General features: G+C 42.4%; 1 protein-coding gene across 5 annotated transcripts in view; it reads right to left on the bottom strand.

Annotated features, from left to right (window-relative positions):
• BFAR (bifunctional apoptosis regulator) overlaps window positions 1-24,327 on the bottom strand; it is a 180,710-nt gene that overhangs the window by 10,442 nt on the left and 145,941 nt on the right. The window lies entirely within an intron of this gene.

Below are 24,327 nucleotides of genomic sequence, written 5' to 3'. Positions count from 1 at the left end.
ATATGCAAAAAACAAAAACAAAAAAAACAAACAGAATTTGAATGATATTAATCAGAGAACACTAGTCAAGTCTGAAAAAGAGATATTTTCCTGCAGCAACGTCTGCCACTGACTTCACACGGTAAGTGGGTTTTGCAGCCAAGTTTGAATCATACCCAGATGCAAACTTAGCACTGAGGATGAACTTCACTCCCCCTTATTTGAATGGGAGATCAGTTAATCCACAAGTGCTTTTGCCAGCGCTGTGTCCACGTTTCAAAAATTCAATACAATTGTCCTGTATTAGGCAACCAGCGAGTGCAGTTACAACTCTTACTCACCACTTATCTAATTATCCAAGGACATAGCCTCTGGTTTTAGAGCTTGGCAGTGGACCTGGCTAATGTAAAAGATGTTTTATTTTTGGTGGATCTGGAGATGTGACCAGGGATGTACTATCTATAAAATCACTTTTCACCACATTACAATTAAACCTGTTCTACTAAACTATGAATAGCCCAAACAAAAGTGTGTACACGTATCTTTATTACCAATACACCACCCAAATACTTTTCCTTCTTATCAAAAAACCTACTGAAACTACATTAAACTCGAACACTTAAAAATGACCACATCCTGGCTAAGACCAACAATAGGACCACTTCCACTGCTTACCAAGGATTGATTAAACCCAGCTCATTCTTCAGTGTATTAGTATACTAATGTATGCCCCCTGGGTGATTAAGATTCAGCTCCAAAGACTGAAATTGCTTCCAATTTTGATGCATTTTTAAAAAATGAGCGAGCTGGAGAGAGAGTTTGGAGTTGAGGTCTACCTAGTCCATAATTTACCCATACAGAAAATCAAGTGTATTTGATATCTGATCTATTTTAGCGATTAGAGTTTCCAGAATCAACAATCTCCCAACTTTATCCGTCAGTGATTTAACTATGCTGCCCATGAACCTTTTGCTAGACAGGATTGTAATCCCTTTAAGAGCCGCAGAGGTGTAACAAAGTTGCAATAATTGAAAGGGAGCCCATTTAAACAACTAGAATCACTATAGATGTTTTTTCTTCCAGCCATCCCATGATTGCTTTTTCACATCCTTAGATTACTTAGACCATTGATGTTCACAGGCATAACACAAAATGTAGGCACACTCGTACAGACTAAGTACGAATGGGGATATTCCTGCACACCTGTGAGCCATATCTTTCTTGTCTTTTCTGTAGGTCAAACTCCCCTTAATAAGAATGTATCTAGCTTTCCCAGAAAATGTATTTTCTACAACAAGAAATTATTTCACCCTGGTAGTCTGTACCATTCTGGCTCTCCCCACTTCCCTAACCCATGTCCATACTAACTTTAGCCAAGATCTCAACACCCCCCCCCCCCCCCAACCCCAAGATCCTACCAGGTACCTCTGCACCTTTTCAACCCATAACTCAGGTGCTCTTCTCCCTCCCTTCAGGTGCAGTAACTGCACCTGAGCACCAGCCTCACCACCCTTGTTAAAAGTACAGGTGGGGAAAGAATACTCACCTCCACAAGTTCCATCATAACCTGTACCCTAGGAAAAAGAGAAGGCACCTAGCTCCGCCTCATTTTAAACATGCAAAAGACAAAAAAGACAGAGGGGCCTAGATCCAATCACTATACTTATCAAAGTCTTTAAAACTATAGAAGGCCTTAGAAAGCCAATGAGAGCTGGCTTCATCACCATCCTGTTGATTTCAATTCAGCGATCTTTGCTCTTAAGAGTACCACTGGATGTTCTTTTCAGGCCTCCACTCTGCTGAAGAACAATGATATATTAGTGGCTTCTACTTTGTGGAAAATGCTAAAGGACTGTTTAGCTAATACTTTAGGACTGGCAGGCTGCATAAAAACCGCTAGAGCCAATTCAGCTTTGAACAATCGTATCAGAAGCAGGATGTCACTCTGACATTCTTTTCTTTCAGCTCATTTTCAAATTGCTTCGAAGACTGATTTCTTTCTTATATTGGACTTCACATCCAAAACGACCACCTCGCACATCCCTAACTGCTTTTCTGATCATACAGTTATTTCACTTGAAATTCCACTGCCTTCAACAGCCGTTCCAACGTCTAGACTGTTATTTAATAAAGCTGTATTTTCTAATTTTTTGAAAAAATGAGAAACGGGACTCAGCTAAATTTGAGGAAAATAAAGGCTACCCATTGTTGGAAAACATTTGGGAGGCCTAAAAAAAAACAAAAAAAAAACAACAACAAAAAAAAATCAGCGAGGGCTGAAGTCACAGGCTTTTAAAATATCTTCCAAGAGAGTAATAAAATCAATAACCTCACAAAAGCCTTGCAATTAGCGGAGGTCAGATTACATCAGTCAAACAATAGACAGAGCTACCTGTACAGACAATCAGCCAAGAAGGAGCTTCAGACCCTCTTGTTTGAAAAGAAGGATATTAGTGCACACACTTAGAGTCAACAACTCTACGAGGAGGGAGAATGTAATGGCACGTTATTAGCTTGGCAGTCCACGACTCAAACTGCTAGATATAGGTGGTCATTACAACCTGGACTGCCGTGCTGAAGACCGCCAGTGCAGGCCGTTTTCCGCTCGGCGCATTATGACCGTTGGCAGCCCTCCGTCCTTTTCCGGACGGAGAGGCGTCAGCAGCCATACTTGCGGACGGCGGGAAGTGGAGGTAGCTCCACCTCCACCGCCCCGTCAACAGAACACCACCCACCGAATCACGTCCTGTGATTCGGCGTGGCAGTGTTCTGTTGACGGGATGCTGGCTGCGGAGCTGCCCCCATGGATCCCGTCCCCTCCCGGAGGATGAACGGACCAGGTAAGTTGATCGTCCGTTGGGGTGGGAGGGTGTTGTGTGATGTGTGGGTGCATGGGGGTGTGCGTGTGTGTATGTAGAGGGGGTGTGTGAATGCGTGATTGCATGCGGGGTGTTGTGTGTTTGGAAATGGGTGCATGTCTGTCTGTATGTATGTCTGTATGGATGGATGGATGTGTGCGTGTATGTCTGAATGTGTGTGTGGCTGTTGGCATGTATGTTGGTGTGTGTGCGGGTATGTGTGTTGGTGGTGCCTGCGTGTAATGTAATGTTGGGGGTAGGGGTGGGGAGGGGGGTCCTGCCACCTTTGGGGGTGGCAGGGGTGGTGGGGGGTGTAGGGGAAGGACTCGGGTGGGGGAGACCCGTATCAGTGCCAGGGAAGGAATTCCCTGGCACTAATAGTGCTCATCGCCATGGATTTCATGGCGGTTCCTAACCCCATGAAATCCATGGCGGTCAGCCGGGTCATGATACCGCCGGCGGTACTGTGACGACCACCGGGCTGGAGACCCTGGTCTCCAGCCCAGCGGTCGTCTCCGCCCTGGCGGTCGGATCGGAGAAGTGGCGGATGACCATGGCGGTAACCGCCATGGTCATAATTCCAAAATTTTTACCGCCAGCCTGTTGACGGTAAAACCGCCGCTTCTCCGCCAACCGCCAGGGTTGTAATGAGGGCCATAATGTTGTTAAAATTAAAGATCCAGAACTGAAACTATGGAGGTGAATAGTCAAGAAATGTAACCCATATTTGTCGATCATTTCCACAAGTTATTTCAGGAAAAGTTATGTCCCTCAGAAGAAGACATTTTAAGTATTTTTGCCCAAATTCAAATGCTGTCATTAACACCAGAGGCAGCCAAAAACCTTATTCGCCCAGTAGAAAAAGTTGGTGAAAATACTCCCCAGATGCAAGGCTCTCGGGGAGGAAGACAATCCATCCTAATGGTATTGTTTCATGCTTAAATACTTGAAACATCCGCTCACAAAGCTCTTTAACTATATTCCTAAAAGAGTAGACACTCTGCCCTCTTTTAAAAAAGGGATATTAACGGGCGTTCCAAGAAGGATAAAAATCTAGAGTATGGATATTCATTCTGCCCTAGCACTCTGTTTAATTCATGTTTTCATGAACATTTTAACCTTAAGAATATCCAAGGTTATAGCAAACTTGATACAAGTAGATCAGAATGAATTTATTCGAAGTCACCGGCTATATTCAAACACACATTCCCTGACTGTAGCCATTGACTATTTTACTGTAAATAAGATACCTGCAATAGCGCTGTTTATAGATGCTGAAAAAGCATTTGACTTGGTGAGCTGGAAGTTTTTGTTTAAAGCTCTGGAACTAATGAAATTCCCAACTGTGGTAAACGTTGGAGAATGTTTTTTAATTTAACCTTCAACCCTCCATCATTTTCTACATTCAGTACTTGTTCCACTGACCTGGGATCCAAGACTACATGCAAATCATATTGATGTACTCAACCCAAAATAGCTGGACCATCTTGTGATACATACATCTTTCCTGGTACTCTTCTTCCCTTCAATTCAAATTTTGACTTAACCCACCCCACAGTAAGTATGTTTTCACCACTGTACACTTTGGGTTGAACGTCACTCTTCTTTAATTTCGTGCCAGACCATTATTCCTTGAATACATCTTTAGGTACAACAGTATACATTGATCCTGGATCAACCATCAATTCAATGTGCACCCCATTCGCTGTACGTTTTGCTTAGGTCTAGGAATCCTGACTCCATCTTCATTTTCTATACACAGAACCAGGTCCTGTGCGGTTCTATCTTCTTTGACAAATGCCACCCTATTCTTAGATAAATCCCTGCATATCCTTTCTAAGTGTATCTTTTTCCACACAGTGTCACACTTTTTGTCACGTGCAAGAACATCCTTTATAATCAGCAGCATGACCCATGCTTCCACACCGGTAGCAACTCTTAAATTCTGTTTTATTGCTTCCACTAATTCTATCCTTCGTTTCTCCACACCTTGATTCCCCTCTAAACTGCTTTTAATTTTTGTATCAACCTTTGCATTCCTTATTTGCATCCTTCATTATTGTTTACTTCTATTTTCTAGTCTCAAATTTCTGCATTTCTTTCATGTACATATCCAATTCCTCTACTGGTGTGTGTATCACTAAATAATATATGCACTGTTTGAAGTCTGCACACCTATGCACCTATTTTAAGATGTACATTCCACTGAAGCAAAGAATAAATGATCTCTTTTAAATGTAAAGTATAACTGGTGTGTGCATCACCGATGCTCTCGCCACACAAATCAAGACTGATTTCCAGCATTAGAGATGCCTCATCGAATGCACACATCACCACACGCAAGATGGCCACTGGCCTCTGCGTTGCCAGGGAACTGAAGTTTGCGCTCTGATGGAGGCCTTCGTGCTGATATCAGGGGAAGTCACTACACATGTATCTTCTTCCTGTTTGTCGACTCTAAGTAGCAACCAGAGATGAAAATGACATTAATGAAAAGCGGAGAAAGCTGCCTGGGTGCATTACTCAGTTTAAATGTAATGTATCCTTGGCGCTGAATTTTCCTCTTCACTGATTACATGGATTCCGACCTCGCAAGTGACAGGAATGACTGGAGGCAGGCCCTTGTCACCAAATTGTGGTAATCGTTCACTCGCAGACGGGTAAGGTTTATGGAATATTTATTTGATTACAGCCAACAACAAGAGGCTCCATCACCTGCCCCGTGGCTTCTCTCCAACTGTCACCATCGCACTCCAAATGCTGGACACCATGGAGCCAGGGAGAGTTGGCACATGACAAGCCCCTTACAATACCAACCAATTCATCAAGTCAATTGCTCACATATCAGGGATCCACAACGCACCTTGTGTTAATTGGGAGAATCTCTACTTCAATTAATATCTCCCGAAGCACCATGTAAGGATGTTCTCATTTGCCTTTACTATCTGTGATTTGTTTTAATGAACCCCTGCGTGTGCCCTGAGGAGATCAGAACCCCCCTAAAGATAAGTCCCCGTCTCTCCAGGCTTAAGCTATATGCGATGACTTGGAGCTACATCTTCAGCCTGACTCAAATGTTATCAGTTAACTTTTTGGTCTGCTGATATCTTTTTCAGCTCTTGTTGAAGACAAAGTCCATGCGGCTAATACGAAAGTGAAATTACTACCACAATTCCTGCAACTGATTTATCATAAAGAACCAATTAGGTACCTGGGGTTTAGAGTCACAAGGAACCTCGAGGATTTATACAAGTTAAACTATACACCTCTTATCAGCAGTATTAAATGTATGCTCGGCAGATGGCCAAATCTACTGATTTTGATCACAGGTAGGGTCGAGATGGTGAAAATGCATGTTTTACACATATTACATTTTCTATTTTCAGCAAAACCTTTACATTAAACAAATAAATTCTTTACTAGAATAAGTACAATGATTATCGGTTTTATTTGGAACAAAGCATCTTCGCGAATGAGCTGGCAGAATCTAAATCTACACTGAGAAGAGGGAGGGATGGCTCTCCCAGACTGGACTTCTTATTATCTGGCTTACTTATGCAGGTTAGGATCTACGTAACAGTTACTGTTCCAATTTGTTATACTTATTATTGGAAAAAGCTTAAAGAGGCTTTCCCTACTGAAGCTTCCTGAAGCCTCATCAAAATACCACATTGATTACATATAAGACTATAATTTGTAACGCTCAAATGTCTGTGCTCTCCAGATCTCCAAACCATCAGGAGATGGGAAAGAGCAAAGCAGAGGAAACAGGGGACTAGACCCGCAATAATAGGGTAATATCTTGGGAGGATGTTAAGGTTACATTTCCCTCAGCTCAAGTAGAGAATGGTATGTACTGTTAGCAAATACAGAGTGTTGTAAGAAAAATCCTCTCCCTTCAAATAGAAAATTGTAGGGAAATAGTAACAGAAATGTTCAGCTTTAAAAATGCCACAAAAAAAATCGGTCACTGGGTTAGATGGCTAAGTGGGTGGTATAACCCCATCAGTACACTGTATCAACTTGCCCAAAATAAATGGCTGAGAGAAAACAGCATAATTCTCATCAAAGACGAATGGCTAGAATTATCTTCTTTTGCCAGACATTGTGGGGGGCAAATTTCAAGCAGATGCAGATGTATGCCATAGTTTATTACACGCCGATAAACTGCAAAACTGGAATATGAATATTTCTAATAGCTGTCTAAGTGTAGTATGTTGGGTAGATGGGAGCAATTGATCTGGGGATGTCACAAGTTAAGCGGATTCTGGGAGAAGGTCATTTTGTTCATTCAAACACTAGGAATCCCAATATTCCTGACCTAAAATCTATTCTTTACGGCAGCTCTAGGCATTTTTGTTTATGGTCAAGAAATTAGTAAGTCTGGTGGTATGTAGCAACTTTAATAACATGTTCACTGATTACCAATTATGGGAAATCAAGTGAACTCTTAAACTTCCTATTGTGCTTAGTAATTAATATGTAGTGTATAATATGGAAAATCTATTTGCAAAATGGTGTGGGGGTAGTTTGTTAACACCTGGAAATACTTGATGCACTTAACTAAATCCACTTTGCTGACATGATGGTGGTGTGCATATACTGATTATTTAATGTAGATAAATGAATATTACTAGAATTAATTTTTGAGTTTGGTAGCTGGACTTTGTTATACACTTTATTCTGAATTGTAATTATGCACTCACAATTGACTACATGAATGAAGTTTGATGTTTTGAGTAGTAAAATCTCTGCTTTTGCATAAATTCTTTTGAATGCTAGCTAGAATGTTCTATGCTCTGACATTTTGAAAAAGTTTTGACACCTGAAGATTTATTGAGACTCAACAAATCGGAAATAAGCAAATGGTGGGAGAGTGAATCTCCTCAAAAGTATATTTCCCAAAGGGCTCATTTATGAGATTGAAGTGTGAACCCTCTTGGGTCACAGATTGAAATGGAAGGATTTTAGGGTATGACTGCATGAGGAGATCCTATGATTTTCAACAGACAATACACTGGAATAAACTTGCGGCCCACTGGGGAATGGGAAGGTACAACCACAGCTATGCATTCAGTGTATTATAGACAAAGTGTTTTGCTTAAATATCTATCAGTGTCGCTGTGAATCCTTTGGGTTGAATTGCTGCAATGTACCCAGCAATCTTGTAACCGAGTAACATCATTATGAACTTGAGGCCGGGAGCCCATCCCTTAAGCAACAATGCAAAGGGAAGGAGTGACTTTTGAAGGGTGGACAATATTTTCAAAGCTCCATAAATGCAAGTTTAACGGATAACAGTTGTAAACGTGATACAATAAAGATTTTGCTTGAACACATTAAGTATGTTTGCACTTTGCACTGCAGGAGATGTAGGCAACAAATGATTGGTTAAAAGGTGAAGCAAGATGGCAATGATTTCAGGTTGAGAAAGGCGATATTGCTGATAAGCGTACCTCTTCCCATTTTATGGATTAAATATTCACTGAGCATGTTCACAGAGTGCCTGTCATCTTTGTACCTTCAGGGGTAGTGAATGAGAATTTTCTTTCTTTCTTTAGGGCAGTGCAACTGGCACCGACCTGGTGGTGCTGACAACTGCTGCCGAGTTACCCGTACGTCCAGCTTTGAGGAAGCACTCAAAATGCGAAGATAACTCTTGTGATTAATGTTGCTACTAGAGAGAGTTGGAAGTTTATCTAGTGGCAGTTTGACTTTCCATAAAGTAGCACAGAGGGTTAATATGCCTGCAGCAAAAAAATGTGTATTGTGCAGAAAACAGATCTGTATCTTATGTTGATTACTGCTGGATTACTGCTTTTGTCACACAGGTTTTTGTTGCCGCAGTTCATAAGATACAACTCTAATGTAGAACAGTGACTGATACGAACTGTCAAAGAGCTGCATGCAAACCACATAAAATAGGTTAGAACATCATATTATTTTTCCTTCCCAGTCTTTGGTTCTCTATTCCTAATGTTGAAAAAAAGAGTCTGCATAGTGTACATTCTTGTTGGTGAAGCCAGCCTTTGCCAGTGCTTTAAAACAAATGAAATGTATGTGGGTGAGGTGATATGGAGACATGAGTGGCACTTTTGCCCCATGGTAGTGAGGGAAACCGAGGCGGTGGTCATGGGTGGGGTCGCCAAAAATGACTGTCGCACTGAGTGCCACCAGCGCTAAAGGATATGATGATGGGTATGTGGAAAGGTAATTCATTTTCAGCAATTCTGAAGGACATTATGATGACAGTCCTGCTGTCCCTTCACAAGCACAGTCTGCAGCAGAATGACAGTAGCAGGTTAGACCATCCCAGAGAGCAGGCACATGCAGCAGCAGGCACAGAGTGAGTGCTCTCTTGGAACCCCTCCAATTTAGTTTAGCACCAAATTCTGCCTTTCGCTGGCAACACTGAATGTAAAGTTGATATAGCCAACTTTTACCCAACTGACTACATCCATATCTTTAAGGATGTTGTCTTCCTTGAGCAAATTGTGCAGCAGACAAATGTGCCTGCCGAACAATTTCTGATGGCACATGGAGGCAATCCAGCACCTTGTTTAGGGTATGCTAGTGAACTCCCACTTCGCTGGAGGAGATGTGTATATTTTTGGGCCTTACGCTCAAAACGGGGTTAGTGCATTTTAGTCCCCACACTGCCCATACTGGTGGGCAGAACATTTGCACGTTGTCACAGAGTACCCTGTGTGGCAAAATGTTAAAGGCTTGATCAGATTTTGATGTGCTTGTTAGGGAACTTATGTATACTACACAAAGACCTCTCGGATTGCCAACGAGAACCAGAGTAAGTGTAATAAGTTGCTTTGAAAGTGTACAAACTCAATTAGTAGCTCGTGACATAACCAATGATACTGAAAAGAGGTACAGGACACAATTTTTTGTATGATTATTGTTTTCACATCTTTAGTATAAGATGTGAACACAATCATACAATCACACCTTCAAAGCATAAGTAGAAGAGTCAGACCTACACAACATTTGTTTAGCTTATTGCTTTAGGGAACTTTGGCAGCACTCCGTAGCATGTCTGCCTTAGATTCAACAGTAGATATGCTCACTCGGTTTGAGGAACTGGCCTCAGAATTCATACTTGGACAGCCCTAACTTGCATCTACAAACTGGAAGGAGTTGGATTTAGCACAGGAAGTGTGATGATGGAGCATTAAAGACACGTTTTCTTGAGCTTCAAGTAGCTAGGGACGGAAAGCATTAGTACAGGTTCATTTGGCAATTATTCATGATTAGTCAGGACTCTGACGAGGACAGAGACATGAACGGCTAAGAAAAGCTTATAGTAGGTGTGCTTTCTCATGGATGCCACATAGGTAGAAGGCAGATAAAAAAGGCAGTACATATATCCATGCCATGACTTAATCTTCACCTACTGATTCAAATCCATTGGTGCTCCACTTGCCCCAATACTGAATTACTATGACACTTATAAGTAAATGATTGACCTGCTTGTCATGTTCATCATCTATCAGAACTTATGGACTGATTTAGAGCTTGGTGAAGGGGTTACCCTGTCACAAACGTGATGGAGTAAACTCCTCTGCCAAACTCTAAATCAGGCCCTTAGTAGCTTTTCAGCTTGCTGTATTATAAGTGCATTACAGTCATAGCACTGCACATAACGGAGGATGGGACATATGCTACATTCTCACAATCTACCCTAGGAGTCAAAAACTAAATTTCTTCACAGTTTATGACGTTCTCTGTAGGGAACTTCGCCAGTATTTACCAGCATATCCGCCTTAGTTTCAAAGGTAAATATGCTCACTCAGTTCAAGGAATGATGCCTTGGAGGCAAACTCGGACACCCACAACTAAATTCCACAAACTGGAAGGAATTTGATTTCCCATAGTGAGTGCACTAAAGAGGCATGTAAGGCATGTCCACCTGAGCCTCATGTGACTGTCATGGGAGCCACTAGTAAAAGTTCAATAGACATGCATTCGGTAATGTTCAGAAAGAAAGAGGCGGTTACCTGACAGGTGGTAAAATGTAGTCACTTATTCCGTCCTGTGGCGTATGAATGTGATGGGTCCCTGCATCGTGGCAGTGTGCTGATCTGAGTGCATTTATCAGTTAGATTGGGCCCGTAAAGCGGTTGGTACCTTGACGTCGCTTTATGGCTCACATTCAGAAGTCTTGGCTTCAGTATTCACATACTTTGACAAGTATTTGTGCTCTAAAGCCATCATTTCTGGAGGTGCTAAAAGCAAGCAGTGTAAGTGGTGGGTTAACTATAAGAAAATGTGTACTAGATTTAGATTTGTAGCAGTAAGATAGCTCTAAGAACTTTTTTTTGTAATCATTATGGTAAGCTGGGGATTTTGGGCCCTAGCTCAGCTGGCACCTAGGCAAACCTGCACACTTTCGAAAACCAGACAACCAGGGGATTCAAGGGGTGCATGGGTTGCGTGGCTCACACCAATTAATATTACCCAGAAGCCCTTGCAAATGTCAAACTTTGGTAAGAAACATACATTTTCATCAAATTTCTGTGACGGAAAGACCTGGAATTTGCATGGAGCCACAGGTTCCCTACCATTCAGAGTTCTCACAAGAGGCCCAAATGAAAAGGTCAATGGGAGCCCTCAGCATGGGACTTTCATTGCCTTTGGTTTGGTCAATTTCTGTCACAGGCACTAGGCTACCCATGCAAGTGAGGCACTAATTTTATCAGAAGACTTGGGGGAATGCCAGGTGGAAGGTTATGCGCTGATTCCAAGTACCCTGGAAAATACGGAGCGGAGCTGTATATAGGCACCACCTATAGTCACTAACTTCAGTTTCTGGTCTTTTCCCTTTCAGAACCCTCAGACTTGGAGAATGAACAATTGTTGGTACCAGTGTGCTGAATACAATTTTGGAACCCTTTCAGACGTTAAAAAGATGCCTCTCACAGAATGTCAGTGAGAAATCTGCAGCTAAAGTATCCATCAGAAAGAGTGTTCCTAAAGGAAGTGTTCTAACGGTGGATGCTTCTAACTGCAGATTCTTCTCCTTAGAACATATACCAAAGCAGCACCTCCCAAGTGGAGGATCTCTGGAGTGGACCTCAGACCAAACAGTACTGCAGGACAGAATGGGTGAACTGTCCTTCCTGCTGGATCTGGCTTTCAAGGCAGTAGTGGTTCATGAACATATGCACTGCCTCCCACTTTGCATCCTGCAGATGTTAAGGATAGGCATGCTGCATGCCCAAAGGAGCCCTGCTGGAAAGGGCTCTTCCTCAGGCTGCTTCTTGGCCAGCACACAGCAGATGTTATTGCAAAGGACTATGCAAATGTTACTGCAAAAGACTATTCATCTTGACAGACACACTTCTACACAGCCTTCTCTTTATTCACCCCAAAGAACCACAAACATTTTTTTTATCCACACAATGGTACTTGGAACAGTCAATGGAAAAACTTGATGCTATTTTGGGGTCAAACGAATGGAACCTCTACTCCAATTTCAAGAGGTGCGGTGAAGTATAGAAAGCTGGTACAGCGATGGAGTGGGCATTGAGGAAGAGAATCACAACTTTTGGCAAGAATGCCACCCAAGTCCTCAGAATCAACTTGTTGGGAGAAAAAGGTGGTGTAAGGCAGCTGTACTGAAAGCGACTTAAGTTCACTCATGTGACATAATTACAATGAGGAGGACAGTCCTTAAAGTCGGGCAGTGCAGCAAATAGCAGTGCATTGGCTTGAGGGGCGAACACATGGGAAACCTCAAGATCAAGTTCAGGTCTCACTGTAGCATCAAAGTTTAGGAGGGAGTATGTGTTTCAAAAACCTTAAGAAATCTTATTACAGTAGGTGCTTTAAAAAAGGATGGTTGGTCCAGTAAACATAAGAAGACCAAAGTAATCTTTAATAGTGCCCACTACAAGCCCTACTTGGTCCACAGATAGAATAAATAATAGCACATCTAAAAGCTTTAATTGGATGGGGTCAGTCTTGTGAACCCCATTCGAGGCCACAAATGTGTCCCAGCACCTGGTATAAGGAATATGTTACTTACCCTGTAAGCATCTGTTTGTGGCAAGTAGTGCTGTTGATTCACATGCTCTGTATACTCCTGCCATCTAGTGTTGGGTCCGGATGTGTGCAGGTTCTTTTTAATCTAAGAGAGTCTTTTGAGTTATGAGGCAGAGTGACTTCTTCTCGTTGATACTGCACATGGGCATTGACTAAAATGTTAGATTGTTTTCCCACAGGCGGGTGAGAATGTAGTGTAGAATAAGTGTAAGTAATGAGGTGTCAATGTGCAAAACAGTGGAAAATTGCAACTGTCACAGGTGTCCAGGGAGGAGGGTGGGCGTATGTGAATCTATAGCACTACATGCCAAAAAACAGATGCTTATAGGGTAACATATTCCGTTTGAGGCATGTGTGGCTGTAGATACACATGCTCTGCATAGACTATAAAGCAGTCCCCCTCAAAAACAGTGACTAACCTGTTGGTGTTGCAGTTCTTTGGCTTCTTGGTGCTAAAACATCCTCACAAAAATATTTGGTGAAGGTATTTGGTGTGGATCAGGTAGCTGCCTTACATCTGTCAGCTATTGGAATGTTTCCCAGAAAGGCCACAGATGCTCCTTTTTTCCTAGTAGAATGCACTCTAGGAGGAGTAGGTAATGTTCTTCTGGCTTTAGCATAACAAGTTTGAATGCATTTTACTACCCATGTAGCTATGCCTTTATGAGGAGGTGAAAAAAAACACAAGAAGAAGTTGTTTAGTTTTTCTGAAAGTTTTAGTTCTATCAATATACAACATAAGGGCTCTTTTAGTATCTAATGTATGTAGAGGTCTTGCCACAACTGACTCTGGCTGTGGAAACAAAACTGGTAACTCAACTGATTGGTTGGGGTGGAAATCAGAAACTACTTTAGGTAGACATTTACTGTTGATGCAAAGAACCACCTTGTCTCTATGTAGTTGGAAGAAAGGTTCTCATCCATAGTGCATATCCCTTGGATAGTGGGTGTGGGAACCTGAAGGCACAGTTTGGGCATTTTGCAGAAAAAAAACCATATCTGGAACTATGGGAGGAGGACTTATGGGTGGAGTTCACATTCATTGACTTGTTGCTGCATCCTGCATAGCATGTCGCAAAGTTGGTGTCTGTGCCTGGGAGATATTCTGCTAGCAGGTGAATTTTGAGACGCAAAAGCCCATTGACAAATGGTCTGTAATAGATGTGAAAGTTGCAGAGACCTTGCCCCCTCCCACTGTTGATAAAACATGGCTGCCAAGTTGGCCATCCAAACTAGGACAACCTTGTGAATGAGATGAGGAAGGAAGACTTTCAAGGCTAGGTGAACAGCTGGAAGCTCAAGGAAGTTGATATGGAGACCCCAGTGTCTGAGAGTCCCAAATATACCCTGTAGTGTGAGATACTTCAGATGTGCACCCGACCCCATGAGTGAGGTGTCCGTTGTAGGAGTTATGTGGAGAAAAGGATCCAAAAAAGGCCTACCCTTTCATCATTTTGTTGGTATTCCACCACTGGAGAAAGTGACTGTTTGGCGGTCTACCAACAGTAGATCCTGTAACTGACTGTGACAGACTACTGTAGAGCCAGACATTCCTGTAACAGACGGACATGTAGTCACGCATTGGGTACTATTGTGATACAGGAGGTCATCATACCTAGGAGATGCATGACTGTCCTCAATGTAATTTGTGGATTTGGTTGAAATTAAGGCAATAGTGTGTGAAAATTGTGCCCGATTTGTCTGCTTAAAATGGCTCCTAGGTGTGGGTGCATCTGTAGCTGTTTTAAGTGGGACTTGGGAACATGGATTGTGAATCCCAAGCTGTGAAGCAGGTCTATTGTAATCTGCATGTACTGTTGAAGTGTGTTGGCTTTGATAAGCATATCATCAGGTAGGGAAACGTGTACCTTTTGTCTGTGTAGATGGGCAGTATTACCACCAAACACACTATCCCAGGCTGGGAGGTGCATGTGCAGTGATGTTTTGTCAGGTTGGAGTTGAGCTGTGGGACGGACTTGCGTTTTCTGTGTTCCCTTCAAAAAGAGACTGCATACGGGGACTAGTGGTCCAGTCCGGCCAAACCCAAGGAGAAGAAGTGTGGGGGCTCAGCTCCCGAGAGTCTCAGGACTCTGTTGGCACCGTTGGCCCACATCTACTCAGGCTGGGGGGCTTGGATGCAGTGGTGCTTTCTGGTGTCTGGACTGTGGCGGTCCAGGGCTCTTGTAGTTCTGGATTTCCTGCAGGAAGAGGATGCAGACTCTTGAGGGTCGCTGCTCTTCAGGGGCACAGTTGATTCACTCTTACTCAGGTTGTGAGGCTCCGGCGTAGTGTGGGTTTGCCCAGCGGGATCAAGCTGGCAGAGGCTCTCTCTGTCTGTCTTTTGAGGGAGCTTGTAGAGTACAGGGGAGGTAGGTCAGCTGCAGGATGAGTCGTCTTTTATGCATTTGTTACGGACAGCAGGCAGGCTGGCAGAGCTGGCGCTGTCAGTCGCTACTCCTCTGTTCTTGCTTCATGCGGCTCTTCAGTGTCCTTCTTCTTGTGTTAGTAGAATCTGCTTTCCTAGTGCCAGGGGCTCTCCTAAATACAAGATTTAGAGGCTTTACAGGGAGTGAAGGGTACCTTACCAGTCAGCCAGCACACTAGAGGACTAGTATGTTTCAGGGAGTACGTTAGACCTGGCATCCTTTGCATTGTCTCCCCTGTCTTTTTTGCCTTGTCTTCCTATGTTTTGTGTGCTGGACTGTTTCTGCTGTATTTGGTACTCTGAGTACTTTACCACTGCTGACCAGTGCTAAGGTGCAAGTGCTCCCTGTGCAAAATGTATGTGTATTGGCTTTTTCATGATTGGCACATCTGATTTACTAGCAAGTCGCTATTAAAGTGCATTATAGCTGCCCAGGGCCTGTAAATCAAATGCTACTAGTGGCCCTGCAGCACTAGTTGTGCCACCCACATGAGAAGCCCTATAAACATGGCTCAGACCTGCAATTGCAGTGTCTGTGTGTGCAGTTTTAAACTGCCAATTCGACCTGGCAAGTGTACCCACTTGCCAGGCCCAAACCTTCCCTTTTTATACATGGAAGGCACCTCTATGGTAGGCCCTAGGTATCCCAGTGGACAGAGTGTAGTGTATGTTAGATGTGGGACCTGTACTGATGCGTTTTACTTGTCCTAACAGTGAAATACTGCTAAATTTGTTTTTCACTGTTGCAAGGCCTACCTCTCTCATAGGTTAACATGGAGGTTTCCTTTAAATATCTTTCAAGTACAGTTTCCCTTTGGGAGCAGATGGAGATATGGAGTTTGGGGTCTCTGAACTCACAATTTAAAAATACATCTTTTGGTAAAGTTAGTTTTTAAAGTGTCAGTTTGAAAATTCCACTTTTAGAAAGCGGGCATTTTCTTGTTTAAACCATTCTGTGACTCTGCCTGCTTGTGTATTCCCTGTCTGGGTCAGACTGACAGTTGGGCTGTTTGTGAATCCCTAATAGACAGTGACACAAAGGGAGCTGGGTGCAGCCTGCATATCCTGATGGGCCATCTGGGCTAGAGTGGAGGGAGGAGTGGTCACTTACACCTGAATGGGCTGTGCCTGCACTATCACAATGCAGTCTCCAACACCCTGGTGTGAGTCTGAAGCCAGGCATGGGCAAAGCAGGATTTTGTGAACAGAGACTTTTCCTTTGACGTTTGCCTACTTCAAAGGCAGAAAGAGGTATACATAGTGGACCCGAAAACCCCAGATTTTCAGATTACTTTTGGGACCAAGAGGAACCTCTGCCAAGGAGAAGAGCTGAAGGAGAAGTACTGCCCCTTTGCCTGTGACTGTGCATTGCTGGTTGGCCTGCAGTTGCTGCTTCTGCCTAAAAGAGAACAAAGACTGAACTTTGTGGTATATTACTGCTTATGAAGAATCTCCAAGGGCTTGGACTTAGCTTCCCTCCTGTTTTGAAGTCTCAGGGCCATCAAAGACTTCCTCTGCCAGCACTTCGACTCTCTACTGAGACTTCTGCCCTGCCAAGTGGTACCCTACCCAGTCCCTGGGCCCTTGAAAGGTGAAGTTGGCATAAAAAGGCTGAAATCCACACACAGGACGCCGAGAGGGGAAAAGTTTGACGCATTACCTGCATTGCGGCTGGATTTCTTACGCATCATTGCTGGGCGTCAAAATCAAGGTAATCCTGTGCAGACCCGAAGTGCTCCATCTGGAAAACGATGCACGGCCTCACTTGCGAGTGAGAAAACAACGCATCGCTGACCTTTCCAACGCACGCTCTCCCGGACAGCTTTTGTTTTTTACACAAACCACGTACTTTGTGAAACGACAAAGTTTCCATTGTTTTCTATGGAGTAAGAATCTATTATTTTAAAAATTCATAATTTTACTTGTGTATTTTGGATTTTTGTCACTTTGGTCTTGTTTGATTTAGATAAATATTGCCTACTTTTCTAAACTGGCGTGGTGTCCATTTTGTAGTGTTTTCACTGTGTTACTGTGTGTGTTGGTACAAATACTTTACACATTGCCTTTGAGATATGGCTTGTGCCAAGCTACCAAGGGGGTGAGCAAGGGTTGTCTTAGGAGTGTAACTTCCTTACCCTGACTAGAGTGAGGGTCCCTGTTTGTACAGAGTGAAAACTGACTGCCAACCAGAGACCCCCATTTCTAACAGAGTACCTCTAAGGTACCGTGTGGGTGCACGTATTAATAAATCTATCACTGTAATCAGTGTGGGTTTATTAATAAAAGGTGCTTGATACCAAACGCCATAGATTTCAGTGAATTCATTATGTAGCGTAGAAACTAGTTTTGACCAGTGTCCATTTATACCTTATGGTGGCTTCCTCGTTCACTCTAAATGTCTAAGAATTGACTTCACAGGGGCATATCTGCTCATGCAGATATATCCACACATGTAGAATAATGCATCCTGCCTTAGGGCTGTAAGGCCTGCTGTAAGAATGCCTTCCAAATATTGCAATCAGTGTCTGCAGGCATGCAACAAAGGATGTGTGCCATGCCATACTTACCATTGTAGTCTGCATGACACAACATGGTGCACTTCTGTTGAAATTTCATCAAATACCAGGCAAAAAGTGGTGGTGACCATGTCAAAAGGGGCACTTTCCTACAGGCCCCAGAACTCCATCCTTCTTCAAAACGAGGAAATAGCAAGATTAACAACCCCCTTCTCCTTCATAGCCCAGAACTCTCTCAGTAGTACACTTAGAGAGCAACCACCACATCACCTATAAAAGAATAATTAGGTGCCTATTGGAAATTCCCTCTGGTGTGGGCGGAATAGAGGGTAGGGCAGAAAGATAAGGCAGGTGACAGCCATTTTCAATAATCTGGAAGATTCACTTGTCAAATGTGACGAACTGCCAAATGCGAAATCCCACCTCACACCGGTTGGGCATACACCACTTATTGAAAACTAAAGTGGCTTGGTGGCTGTTGTAGCAGGGGTAGAAGAACAGGGAGATTGATCACCCGACAGACCCACACGCTGCCTGCCAGACCCACGTTCACTGCATGGAAAGGGCTGGGGTGCTTGAAACACTGACTGGTAAGGCTGTCTCTGTCTATAAGCCAGCCACCTGGAATAGCATCTATACTTTCTGACTTGATGTAGAATCTGTTTTGCAGCCGTTAACAGTCCTAAAAAGCATACCTTTAAAGAACTAATGCAGAGACTGCCTTTTCACTGAAAAGGAGTGACCCATCAAAGGGCATATCCATGATGGAGGTTTGTACATCAGAAAATCCTGTGAAAAACATCTAGGTATGCCAATGAAGTACAACTCAAGCACCAGCTGCCTCCCCTATGCAACCTGTAGTTTCCAATTCTGCACAGATAACATATTTGGCCTCGCCCTGTATATATATCCATCATGAATCATCTGGGTCAGAGAGGCTTCTGGGACTGCACGCAATAGCTCATTGGTCATGCCCCACAAGACACAGGTGTAACAACCCTACAAACAAACAGCAATCACGGATTGCAATGATAGATTGGGGGAAGAAAACATGAGCCTGACAAGAGGCTCAATCCACTTGCATTTCCTACCCGGAAGAGTGGTGGGAAATAGGTTAGGATTTATCGTACTGTTCGAGGCCTATATAATAAGGTTCTCTGAGGGGAAGTATTTGGTGAGAAAATCAGGGACACAAGGCATCGGTCTGTGATATCTGGCTACCTGCCTAGTCATAGCGGGTAAGAAAAAAGCTCCCACCAAGTGATCATCCAAGTAAAAAGGAGAAGATTGCGGAACCTGGCACAAGGCATCAAACCTCAATCAGAACATTTTTTTGGTTTCAACTGAGGGTAGCTGTAATTCCAGTGCCTAAAATACCCTCCTTGCCACCATCGTAAATGAGATATTCTCTTCCGCTGTAGGCTCAAGTGATGGATTAAGTTTTGTCCCAGGCGAGGTGTCAAGTCATCTTGACATTCTGTAAATCCATGTACAAGGCATCACAGGTATAGCAAGAGGAAAGCAAGCCACCCAAGCCACCCCCTCATCATCAATATCATGTGGTGCTCTGTGTTCTGACACAGAATCAATCAGAACTAAAACAATTATGGAGAGACTGTTGGTAGGTACGATGTGGCAGAGCCAGTGGGTTAGAGTCAGATTTCAGGACGACTAGTTACACTGTTGTGATTTCATACTGTAACATGAGTTGGGCTCAAGCTGAAGTTGTTAGGGGTCTGACATTGCCGTCGGCACAGGATCGTCTTCCAGTGCCAATGGAGCCTTTAACATTATCTGAGTTGCAGGGACCCAGCATGAATCTCTGAGCCGGTGTAGAAGTCAGTACTGTAAGGGGTTCAAAGGCCAACAATCACCCCCAAATTTGCAGCATGGCCTTCAATAATGTTCCATGTGTTGAAAGGTCATCAATACCTATGAAATTCGGGGGCACGTAGAAACTAGCTGAGGGATAAATTCCGTGGCAGAGGACCTTGAAGCAACTGACACAGAGGCCCTTGCACCAAAGACTAAAGCAACAGACATCTGCATCCTGCAGTTTGAGTGGGGAAATAATTTCCAAGCACACTGGTGAAAATCATTTTCAGAAGTGATTTAAAAAGATAATCAAGTTGAATGCAGCACTCCAGACCGGCATTGGAAGGTGCAGTAAAAAAGGAAACTGACATCAGTGCACAGGGCAGCTCTGAGGGCAGTGTGGAGTCAGAAAGTAGCCACAAAGTGCTGTGTAGCAGCACCTTTGCGCACTGGTATGAAGAAGGTTTTGTGGATACAGTCTGGTGCCTGGAGAGTACTCCAAGTTAAGGAATCTGAGGTTAGAAGTAGCCATCAGAAAAGCCACATCAGGAAGGAGAGACCGTTTAAAGTTCAACTCCCTCACCTTCTAACAGTTTAACAGTTTGTTCTCAGTAACCCACCCCACCACCCCCACCCCAAACACAAACCTTCCTTTGCAAAGTTTATTGAGTAAAAGTCAATTTATGGTCAGAATGTATAAACAAGTCCTTATCTCAAGTAAAACTATCATAAATGCTGCAGTCAACTGTAATAAAAAGTTACTGCAGGTTGTTTTCAATCACTGGGTTTGATTGTATAATTCCTTCTACTCCAAATACACAGAAACTATGTGATAAATAGGCTGCACACTCCACAAAGCAAACTCGTGTTTTATTAGCTACGCCCCTTGCTAAAAATCTAGTCCGCTTCCTCCCTTATTTATTTGCGCTACAGACAGAAAGCCTACTACAGGCACACAAATCAGCATCTCTGGACAGCATTTGTCCTACGAAAATCTTGTAGAATGTGTTCTCAGGTTAATCCGATTCAGAATCCCTTCTCTCTAGCTGAATGGTGCTATAGGGATAAAATTGAGTGAAATTCTTTTTTGAAAAAAAGCCAATTTGGATCCTACTGTTGTGGCAAATTTCTGACCAATTTCTTTGTTGCTAATTCTCATCCACATTGGAGAAACACTTGGTTTTATGGTTGGCAGGACAGCTAGAAGATTATGATCCCCTGGATTAAAGTCAAACGGAATTTTGAGCAGGACTAGGAGCAGACGTTGCTCCATTTCCTGTATTAAATAACCTTAGGCCTGACCAAGAGTGTAGAAATCCATCTAGTATTATTCTTTTAGAGCCATCAACACCATTTGATACCATATAACATGCAATCCTACTTTTGCGACTGGATAGAGTTGATAACAGTCTCACTTGTTGAAGGGTATAAGTAATTTTTCCTTTTTTACACAACAGAAAATTCTCTCTTAAGCTACCATTTTATTGTTCCAAACGTCTTGGCTCCCACTATAGGGTGCTCCAGGTGGTTTGGTGAGTCACCGATTTATTTTAATACCTATATTTGACCACTACTAGCTAATATTATCACTCAGGCCTTGGAAAAATCTTCTGTACAAACAATACATAGCTCATCTTAAGACCTGTCAAACTGATAAAGAAGATAAAAGGGGATCAACCAGGTGTGCTATCTGCCACACAGCTTTAGATGAACAGCAATTTCCTGAAACCAAATGGAGCTAAGAGGGAAATGATACTACTTGTTAGAAACAATCCCTGGTCTACATCTCCCTGCCCTGCCAATTTGGGTCTTCCGCATTTAATCATGAAACCAAGTAACAAGTAGCTATTTAGGCCTGTCAGATAAATCTCTGTGGAGACTCTAAATAACTCAAAATGTTGCATAAAGACTGATGAACAACCTCCGCAGACATGATAGAGTATCAGATATGCAACATAATATTCACTAGATGTAGGATAATAAATGTTTATTATTTTAAGTCCTGTGCTCTTAGATGCAGCAAGCTTCTGCTGTTACTAGTTCCTTGGATTACTAGGTCAATATCCAGAGTTAGGGTATCCTCGGAGCCACTCTTCCCGTCTGAAATACTTTTCTGGTTAAACAATGACTTTCAAGAGATTTTCAGACTTCCCATGCAGCTCTGCAAACTCATTTATTTAATTAGGTTGTCTTAGATTTCTGGTTTGCTTTCTATCAAACCGAGTGCCCTTGGCCCTATGGGCGTACAATGTGATTTATAAATAGTATCATTCATTCACACTGTGCTCATGTTGGATACTACTGAATAAGAATTTACCATAAAGAGGTAACCAGTTCGATCAATTCTCAGGCCTAGTGTCATAGGTCAGAGTTAGTAACACATTTTAGACACGGAGTTTTAACTGCTGTTAAAGACAGTGGTTAATAAATGGAAGACTTAACAAAAACACTCTGCAACAATCACACAGAAAGACTTTCTAGAGCCATCTGACATGAAATAATCCAGAAGTAATAAAATAATTTATCATAGGCAGTACTAGTGATACCAACCACATTGGGACTCAGAGATTTTCTAGTAGCAGTTATTAGGTATGCGTGCATCAAATACAAACTGGTTACCAAAAAGCAATTTAACCACAGAACCAGAATTCAGTTTTTCTTTAAAGTTCTTCATGCAACCTAACTCAAAGTACTTTTGCGGACACAGACGGAGACACAAGCAGCCCAAATATGAACCTGCACTTTCTGTTGTGGGTTGCTGAACAGCTCTGGCAGCACCCTCCAGCTGAATTGCTGAGCCATCTGAAATCAGATTTCAAATCAAGTTACACAAAAATAAATCTAAAATAATCAATTAGTGATCTGAATTTGACAGTGGATCAGAGTAAGCTGTCCTGCAATAGGAACACAGGCGAGGAGAAGTACAGCTTTGCAAACTAAGACTACACTCAATCTTGAAGCGGGTGACATTTTTTAAAGCAGCACTGCAGACCTCTGCACAACGATCAATTCATAATCTTAATGTGTTAAATTTGGCAGGATACAGAATTTAGGAAGCCACATTTTACACACAAAAGAACTGTTGATAAAAGGGACAGACAAAAAACACATAGTGAGTATTTCAATTTTGCATCCGCTATTACAGAATACTCAAATTATATCATGTACAATGAAAGTCATTATGTATAGCACCGTAATAATATTTTGGGGACTGGTATCTGCCGGACCTCCAAAAGAAAACTCCAGGACAAGTCTGTAGATGTATGTAGAAAGTCTGGTAAATTCTTTACAAAAAAACGAACTGAAATTGTATGATGTTGGAATCAACTCTGAGAACAACTTTTCTTAGGTTGTTTTAAGATGAGATTTAGATTAAATATGCAAAGGGGAGGTGAGATTTTACTTAGCAGAGCCGTTTAGAACAGATACCATGTGCATTTCTAAACTCAAACATTTTATTGTTTGCAACTGAGTTTTCTAAAATGGTACTTGGAACACATACAAAGGTTTGCAGCAAAGATTAAGCAGGGGATTTCATGAAACTACAATACTGTAGCTCACAATAAGGTGCAGCATATGCCAAATAATATTTTCAACTGCATTACATTTACTTAGATGGGCTGCTTTATATTCAGAAAAAGTGTTAAGAAAAAAATAAATGAAGTGAATTAAATTCTGGAGTTAAGAGGGGCTATTCTCTGGGTCAAACAGGAGATTAGTCTTTGATTGATTCAGTTTAAGGTAGGGCCAATTCATCCACTTCTGGGGAAGAAGGAATCGAGCATTTTGAGGATCAATAGGCACGATTTCTGGGGAGGATTAAGCATTAATCACATATTGGTGAACAACTGCATCAACCTCTAAAATTTGAAGTCTAAACAATCTTATGTATACATTAAATAGTGTGGATAATGAGATCAAGTATAGGGCACTCAAAGTCAATAGAAGGAGGGAGGGGACTTACAAAATCAAAAATGGCTGAAGATATTCTTATGAAGGAAGAGAACGGGTATGGGCCCTTCTAAACACAATCCATATAGCAGTAACAGTGACAAGATGCTTTCTTGGCTGACCACTTCACAGAAAGAGCCAGAAGTTCTAGAAAAAAGAAAAAAGTCTTCAAGGATACAGAGGGCATCATTCAACGGTTGCAGCACTGCCTTCTCTGTCCAGCAGTGTTGTATGAAGCCAGACCATTTAGAGGTATTGGAGCCTGAGAATGTTTTATGCCTTTGTTCAGTTAAATAGCGGATTTATTTCCAGTACGGTTGAAAGGGTATTCCGTTCACTGGTCTTAGATTAGAAAGGTCAACTTGAGCAGGATGAGAATTAATGAGCAAATGGAAGATACATGGGAGTCATGCAAATAGCTTTCTTAATCTGTCAACAGAGTACATAGCAACAGAACAGCTGAGTGGAAAATGTAATCACCTCACAATCCAACACTGAGCACCCCAATACAGGAGTACACCTATGCAAGCAAACTCTGGGTGTGAGGAACTGAAAATTCCAAATATAAGAAAATACATTTTATGCCACACAGCAAGTGAAAGGTGAATGGTTTATTGGTGGTTGTAGCTGTGGACACATTGGAATCTGGACAATCCAAAACGTTCTGTGCTCTAAAATACAATTGTAAGCATCCCTGTAACGGACAAAATAAACCCCGTTATACCAC

The sequence above is a fragment of the Pleurodeles waltl genome, chromosome 10, assembly GCF_031143425.1.
Source record: "Pleurodeles waltl isolate 20211129_DDA chromosome 10, aPleWal1.hap1.20221129, whole genome shotgun sequence".
Lineage (NCBI taxonomy): Eukaryota > Metazoa > Chordata > Amphibia > Caudata > Salamandridae > Pleurodeles > Pleurodeles waltl.
Note: the sequence above shows the minus strand (reverse complement) of the source record. Positions and strands in the feature narration are given on the sequence as shown.